General features: G+C 37.5%; 1 pseudogene; it reads left to right on the top strand.

Annotated features, from left to right (window-relative positions):
* Positions 1-7,887: 7,887 nt before the first annotated feature.
* Positions 7,888-7,964, top strand: LOC117695647 (small nucleolar RNA SNORA17; annotated as a pseudogene).
* The last annotated feature ends 477 nt before the right edge of the window (positions 7,965-8,441 follow it).

The following is an 8,441-nucleotide window of genomic DNA, read 5'->3' as shown; positions in this document are numbered from 1 at the left end:
GTCAAAAAGCAAAAACATATATTGATAGAGGATAGACCCTCACCAAATGGGGGCATGACACTTCTGACTTCCTGAAAATCTTCCTGTCTCCATTGTAAAGAAAGTTACCTCATAAGAGAAGATAAATAAACTCACCTGTTTAAAGGGAACTTTTAAAAAGTGAGTATATGAGGCTGGATGTTGTGGAGTAGGCCTTTGATCTCAGTACTAAGGAGGCAAGAGAGAATATCTCTGAGTTCAAAAACAGCCTGATCTACATAAAGAGAGTTACAGGCCAGAACTGGCTATTAATGAGACCCTGTCTCAAGGAAAAAAATGAGTGTGTGGATACTGTCTCTTTCACTAAAACAAAAACACCCCCCCCAAAAAAAAACCCTAAAAAGCCCTAGAGTTTTAAAATTATTAGGTGGAATATGTCAGACCTCCTTTCAACATGGCAATTATTGTCATTGAAATTTCAGAAATTAAAAGAGAAAACTGAAGGAGCTAATACAGACAGAGATATTGGTGGCAATTGATTCAATTTCTATATAAAGGACTTGGAAAAGAGATAAGTCTTTACTTCTGTCTTAGTAAGGGTTTTTACTGCTGTGAACAGACACCATGACCAAGGCAAGTCTTATTTGGACAACATTTAATTGGGGCTGGCTTACAGGTTCAAGTAACCTAATTTAGAATCTACCTCACAGGCATGCCTAAAGGGTTATTTTCATGGTGCTTATAAATATCATCTAGTTGATAATCAAGATTAACTATATGCAATTTTGCTATAATTTACATCAATAAATAATTTCTAGAAAAGCCATATGTCAAGTATACTTGTTAGATAACAATTCTCTAATTTTTAACTTTAAAATTTTATTCATTCTTAGTACTAGATAAAGTTTACTATTTTATAAATCAACTATAAACACATATACAGATACATGTATTAAAAAGGTACAGAACACATTAATGGTATTAAATTTTCGTGAAGAAACATTTGGGAAACATATTTTAGAAGCTTCTTACTTTGAGGGTTGTTTTTCTTTGAGAGTGTACCATTATGGAGAGTAGCCATGACCCTCCTGCCCTAGTCTCTCCAGAGCCAGGATTCCAATAATGCACTGTGGGTAGAGTGGCTGGAATGCAGAAAGTTCCTCCAGGTGGAAGTTGGGCATGGTGGCTGTAGCTACAGTGGCTCATTAAAGGCCTTCTCCACAGTTCCTCACAGCTAGGCCCCAATGACACGAGAAAGTCTTTGGGTTTCCAAAATGGCTTTATTGGCATCATGGATGATGGTTGAATCTGGATGTGCCCCCCCCCCCCCCCCCCGTGAAACTTGGGGCAGACCTAAGTTAAATAGGGAGGGAGAAGGGGGGAGGGGCTGGGGAAGAATCCTTAATTGGGTCCACCCTCTGGCCTTCAGGCATCTCGTTAGTATGTAAATCTCTCTAGGGCCTGAGGCCGGTAGTCACACCCTCTACCTGTGCTCTTTGGTGGGGCTGCATTGCCCTGAACGTGACTGAACAGTGCAGGTCAATGGAGTTCCACACCATGTGTTAGGAGCCTGGATTCTGGGAGTGTGGTGGAATAGATGCCTGTCCCTTACAGGCAATGGACACCTGTTGGGTCTCCGGGCTTTCCAGCCAGCGCTTCAACCAAAACCAAAACCCCTTTCATGGCCCTACAATGCACCACTATCCCAGGTTTAAAAAAGCTTCTTAGTTTGGAAATATGATGATGAAAAGAGTTGTAAAGTAGTGCTATGGGAGATTTTCTTTGTTTTGAGTATGTATGACAGCCACACTAATGTGCTCTGTGCATTCTCAAAGGCAACAAGTTTGTTTTGAATTTGAAAGCTTTTGTACTGAAATTATTTCTTACTTACAGAGTTATTTTTACAACCTTTCAAAGTTGATGTCTTTCCTGTCTTGACTTAAACATCACTTGTTCAAAGTTTTTTTTCTTTTCTTAAAGCCTATGATCGTGTTGGTTTTTTTCCACTGTAGGATAGTATGTGAATTATTTTTTATTGCAGTGTGTATATGTGTGTGTGTGTGTGTGTGTGTGTGTGTGTGTGTGTGTTCAAATGTGTGTAGCACATGTGTATGAAAGTGCATCATTGTAGAGGCCAGAAGTCATTAGGGTATCTCCTTCAATTTTGAGATAGGATCTCTCAATGAATCTAGCAAACTCTAGTGGTCCTCCTGTCTCCAGCTCCCCAGACCTGTGACTACAGGTGCTAGTTGCAATGCCCAGCCTTTTCAGTGGATGCTGGGGACCCAGTCTCAGGTTCTTACATTTGTACTGTAAGCACTTTACTGGCTGAGCCATCTCTCTAGTCCCAGGTTATTCCTTTATTTTTCAGTTTTACTCCATAAAAATCATCTTGAATGTAAAAACACTCTATCTCATTCAGTTACATCCTAGTACCTTGAAAAAAATCTAGAACAGTGATTCTCAACCTGTGGGTCATAACTCTTTTGGGGGGTCATATATCAGATAACCTGCCTATCACTTATTTACATTATAATTCATGACAGTAACAAAATTACAGTTATGAAGTAGCAACAAAAGTAATTTTATGGTTGGAATCACCACAGCATAAAGAGGTTGGTGCATTAGGAAGGTTGAGAACCACTGATCTATAACATAGCCAATATTACATAGATATTTGTTGAATCAATGAATGATTATGTGAAATTACTATATTTAAAAAAAAAAAAAACTTGAGTTTTTGCCTTGGCTTACCTCAAAGAAAGACTGCAATCTGTAAACTAAATAAACTCCTTCTTCATCCAAGCTGCTTTTGGTCAGTGTTTTATCACAGGAGCAGAAAGGAAATTATTAAGACAATCTGTATCTATCAGGGAAATTCAAATAAAAATATTTATGTTTTTTCAAGCTGTGTTGGTTTAAATAAGAATGCCCCTCATAGGCTCATAATCTTTGATAGGATTATGAGGTGTGGCCTAATTGGAGGAGGTGTGTCATGGTTTGTAAGTTTCCAGGATGCCAGCCCTGCACCCCTGGTATTGTGGATCAGATATGAGCTCTCAGCTTCTGCTGAGATCGATACTGGTCATCGACTTCTCATGGGTTGTTGCCATGCTCTCCACTATAATTGTCATGGACTCTAGCCCTCTGGAACTGTGAGCCCCAAATTAAATGCTTCCTATTATAAGTTGCCTGGGTCATTGTGTTCCATCAAAGCAATACAAAAGTAACCAAGACAAATGTCTCAGGAAGAAAGAGAGGAGAAATTGATTAACAGTAAGACCCTGAGATAGGTCATCATCAAGATTCAACCTTATTTTTTATTGTAAAATTAAATACTTTTAAAATAAAAGATTCATACATCAAATTTAATTAGTATCTTTTGGAGGGCCTAATTGGAATGAATGTGCTATTTTTAATAAAATCAAGAAATTTGAACATAGACAACTGAAATATTTAAAATAAGAGTGTTATCAGGTATGGCAATAAATTCAGAGTATGTTATTTTGAAGCATGTGTTTGTAGTTTCATATTGAATTATTCACAAATGAGGGATTAGTGAAAGTGTGCACATGGACTGATTGAACACAATCTATCTACCAATTAGGGGGAGGTTGATAGCATCACTATATGTCATATTATTCTATGTTATTTTAGATATATTTGGAAATGCAAGTAATAAAAAAAGAAGACCAGCTGAAACAACTAGCCTTGTGGGACCGAGCAACTACTAGATTCTTAGACTTCCAATTCATAGCTGACCATTGTTAGGGAGTTGGACTACAGACTGTAAGTCATCATAATAAATTTTCTCAATATAGAAAGATATTCCATATGTTCTGTGACTCTAGAGAATCCTGACTAATACAATGATAATGACCTGAACCTCTGAACCTGTAAGTCAGCCCTAATTAAAATGTCCTTATAAAAGTTGCCATGGTCATGATGTCTGTCCTCAGCAATAAAACCCTAAGACAAGAAGAAAAAATTGTTCTGAGGATTGGTGGAGTAAATATAGGATCTCTGGTTGATCAGTTTCATATACTATGACCCTTTTTATTTAAGAAGGGCTCACAGCTTGATTTTTCATCTAGAAAGGGTTTTAGATATTTTTTGTTATCTATGTTAGAATCCCATTCAATGGTCTATTTCAGAAATAACTTTAAACCATCTTACTTGGTCATAATGAATAATTGGTTCTGGTTTATGGTTGAAGAAATGATTTCTTTAATCTCTCTATTAAAATGGTTTTGTTTGCCTGTGTATCATAGCACTTCGTTGAGCCTTTGAGCATCACATTTCCTTGCTGTTCATGAATTCCTATAGAAATTTAGGTATTTTTATTCTGCTTTTCATCTGCCTTTAAGACAAAGAAGTGGTCCTCCTCAGGGAAGCTGGATATCTATCAAAGGCTGTCTTTCCCTTGTAGCAATGCTGTAAGCTCAGGGTGGTGTGCTGAACTAGGGAAGGAATCAAAATGAGGATATTTCTTTTATAATTATAATTAGGATGACAATAAAAATTGTTTCTTACCAATTTATATAATCAGGGGCATCTTATTGCCTTACTGTCAGACTTACTCTTTTCATGAAGGCATTTTTGTTGGTAGCTGAATATCTTCAGTGAGGAACTGAACACAAGGTTCCTTTTTTTCTTGAACCTTTATTGAAAATAGATTTTCCAAGTAAGGAAGGCATTCTTGTAAGAATGACCTAGGACAGGCTTAGTCTTGTTTATGAAATAAAAAAGGGGGAGATGTGGAGAGCTTTTGGGGCTGCTTGGCAGGAATCTGACATTAGCCAAGGACAAGGAAATGGGCTTCAGGCAGGAATCTGACATTAGGCTAGAACAAAGAAGTAATTTCAGGCAGGAATCTAAATCTTAGGTTAAAACAAAGAAGTAGGCTTCAGGCAGGAATCTAAATCTTAGGCTAGAATAAAGAAATAGGATTCAGGTATGAAAAGGACTTTGGACTAGGACAGCAAGTAGGCTCAGATATTTTGGTCATCCTGACAAGCCCTTAGAGACAGTGATCATGAGAGTGATCACAGAACTTTGTTTATTGCCTTGCTTGTTCTTTGGCTATTTGTGTTTATTGTCTTGCTTCTTTCTTGACTATTCACATCTATTGTATTGCTAGACTCTCAACCTAGAACTGACCTTAATACTTGCATGTAATTAAAATAGTATAAAAGCAAATTGGGGAAAAAAGGAAAGAAATAGATTTCCCCACATGCACAATATATCTTGATTATAATTTCCATTCCATCTACTTTACCTACTTCCTATCCACCTCTCCTCTTACTGGGATCTACTTCCTTTCCTGTCACAGTCCACTCTCCCACAACAATGGAAGCTTATTTTGGGTGGCTTGAGTTCCTAAATGTTTGTTTAGAAACCAAAGCTTCTTCATGAATTTCCCATTCTAAGTCAAGATTTTTAATTTACCAAAACTACTTTAAAATTTCAAAAGAATTTGACATGTGCAAAAGCAAAGAGGAAAAAAAAGTAGCATTTACAAATCAGGATAACAAAACCTCACAGTTCACCCTAGAGTGATTGGCATGGATAGAGAGCAAGCATTGTTTCAGTGAGAGGGAATAAATAGAGCAATAGTTTAAGACAGGAGCCACAGATGATTGCTAATGGACTCAAAGCAACAGACATTTAAAGAGAAAAATAGAGAGAAGAAAAAAGAGACAGAGTTCTACATGGAGTGACAGAGAGAAGAGAGATACTGGAGAAAAGCTGATCAGCTCAGAGCTTGACTAGACCAGTACAAGATTCCACTTTAAAAATAATTATTTTTAAAAGTTAGAAACATTTTTTGAGAATTTCTTGTATGTGTACTGTATTCATATAATTTCCACTCCTCCCATGTTCCACAATTGCCTCTCACATTTATGACCTCTTTGTCTTTAATCATTATTGATACACATATAAACAGCTGGAACTACTAATTGCTTTTCTCATTTGGAAGCTTGCATAGTACCTTCAGGTGTGATGAGATCTAGTCTTCAGGGAGCGGAATTCCAGATCTGTTACATCTCTATTCTCCAAGTCTCATGTCTAAAGTAACTCTGTGTGTCTGTGTGGGGGGGTGGGGGGGCGTTATTTTTCAGCAATAGGGACTTGTTTTAATTTCTAGGAGGCAACCAAGGGCAACAGCAACAACCTATGATATTTTGGGAGTCTTTTGGACTCCCTTTACCTACAAATCACAAGGATGCTTCCCATGCCCAGCATTCAAATTTTTGTTTGAAAGACTATGGCTCTTGGAGATAATTTGCAAGTAAGCATAAAACAATGTTTTCCCACAGCTTTTCCAAACATCTCCAGTGTTATTTCTTTTCTCTATATATAACTCTGTATTATTCCCCCTCTCCTCCTCCCCAGGTAAATCCTCACTTCCCTCTTCATAGCACCTGATTCTACTACCCTCCTCTCTCTAGAGTTCCTTCCTCCACTACCATGGTATTTTTTTTTAACTTTCCTGATTTCTGCAGTTAGTTCACATTATACACTTTTACCATCAATGGAGATAGGAAGCACAGAAGAGAAAGAACATATGAGGTTTTTCTTAATGGGTCATTTCATATGATCTTTTCTACTTCCACCCATGTAAAGTTTGTGATTTCAGTTTTCTTTATAGCTGATTTATATCTCACAACATATATGCAACACATTTTCATTATCTATTTGTTACTTGAAGGACACTGAAGTTAGTCCCACTTCCTAGCACTTGTGAACAAAGTGACAATGAACATGACTAAGTAAGAAGAATCTTATTGAACAGGGACTTGGTGGACTCAGATCCTTCATGAACTGTACTTTCTGGGAATAGAGAGCAACTGTCGTGGAGCTATACACTGAAACTTAGTAAGTAGAATTCCTAGAGACTATGGAAAAGAAACTTTGCCTTAGAACTGAGTGCAGTATTACTCAGCATAATCAAAGACAGAGTTGAAGGGTATACTAACAGCATGGATTCCACTGTATGGTGTACTGGGCAGGATGAGCATTCTAATTAGATTTCTAAAGAACTGCCAAGAGGTATGACCAGAAACTTTGACCCAACCCATGAAAAACTGTTCACTTCATCTGCAACCTGACACTGTAAAGGAAAATAGAGAGTTCTGACAGAAATCAAATAGCCTGGGAAGGAACAATGAGAGTATAACTAGAGCCAGAAATATTTCACTCTCAGGAGGGCACTAGGCATAGAGCTTGGTGTCCCAAACTTCTTCTTCTTTTTTTTTTTTTTTTTTTTTTGGTTTTTCAAGACAGGGTTTCTCTGTGGGGCTCTGGCTGTCCTGGAAGTGTCCCAAACTTGTAACAGTAGAGAAAAGTAGCCCCTCAGCTGTACTACAACCTAATCCATATTGAATGTTACAAACACTTCCACTGAAAGAATGAGTTCTTTTTTCATTCAAACAATTGTTCAGTATCAGATACACAAGTCTCAATGTAAAAACATTGTGTGTAAAAACACAAGAAAACCAGCACAGTCTTATGCTTTAAAAAACGAATTCCACAGAAATGGCTTCCAATGACAATAACTTAAGTGAAATCTCAGAGAGAAAATTTAAAAGAATGATTATAAGTATATTGAAGAAATCAAAGAGGATGAAATGAATGTCTGAATGTACTGCCAGAGAACACAAATATACAAAAGAAATAAGGAAGTGCATATAGGATACAATTCAATAAAATTGCATACAATTTCAATAAAATTGAAATTCAAAAAAGACAACTATCAAAGAAAAACCATATTGGAAACAAAAAGTTTAATTTTAAGAAGCCCCATGTAAAGCCTCACAAATAGAATGGATCAATGAGAGGATAAAATATCAGAACTTGAAGATGAGGTAGATGAATTAGAATGGCAATAATAAAGGAAAAACAAAATACAGTAGCAGAGAGAGGCTATGTGCATGCTCAGTATTCTGACCTGTAAACATCTAAATGCATAGTAGACTAACACTTCCTTAAAAAAGCAAGCCTCATTGGGCAGTGGTGGTGCATGCCTTTAACCCCAGCACTTGGGAGGCAGAGGCAGGCGGATTTCTGAGTTCGAGGCCAGCCTGGTCTACAGAGTGAGTTCCAGGACAGCCAGGACTACACAGAAAAACCCTGTCTCAAAAAACCAAAAAAAAAAAAAAAAAAAAAAAAAAAAAGCAAGCCTCAGAGAACTACCAGCTCCTCACTAGGCAGACTTAGAAAGGCTCCTATTGTATTTTATAAAAAGATAAGAGAGCGGGAAGGAATATCTTTGGTGGAGGTGTGTTAAGTTGTGAGGAAAGGGGCTGCCTCTGTAGGCCCATGCTGAGGCATCCCTTCCCCTGAGGTACCAACCACGTGGGGACAGTATAGTATAAAATAGAATAGAGTTTAATTAGGGCATGGGGAGGAGAGGAGGAGAGGAAGTAGAGACAGAGAAAAGCATAAAGAGAGAGAGGGAG

The sequence above is a fragment of the Arvicanthis niloticus genome, chromosome X, assembly GCF_011762505.2.
Source record: "Arvicanthis niloticus isolate mArvNil1 chromosome X, mArvNil1.pat.X, whole genome shotgun sequence".
Classification (NCBI taxonomy): Eukaryota; Metazoa; Chordata; class Mammalia; order Rodentia; family Muridae; genus Arvicanthis; species Arvicanthis niloticus.
Note: the sequence above shows the minus strand (reverse complement) of the source record. Positions and strands in the feature narration are given on the sequence as shown.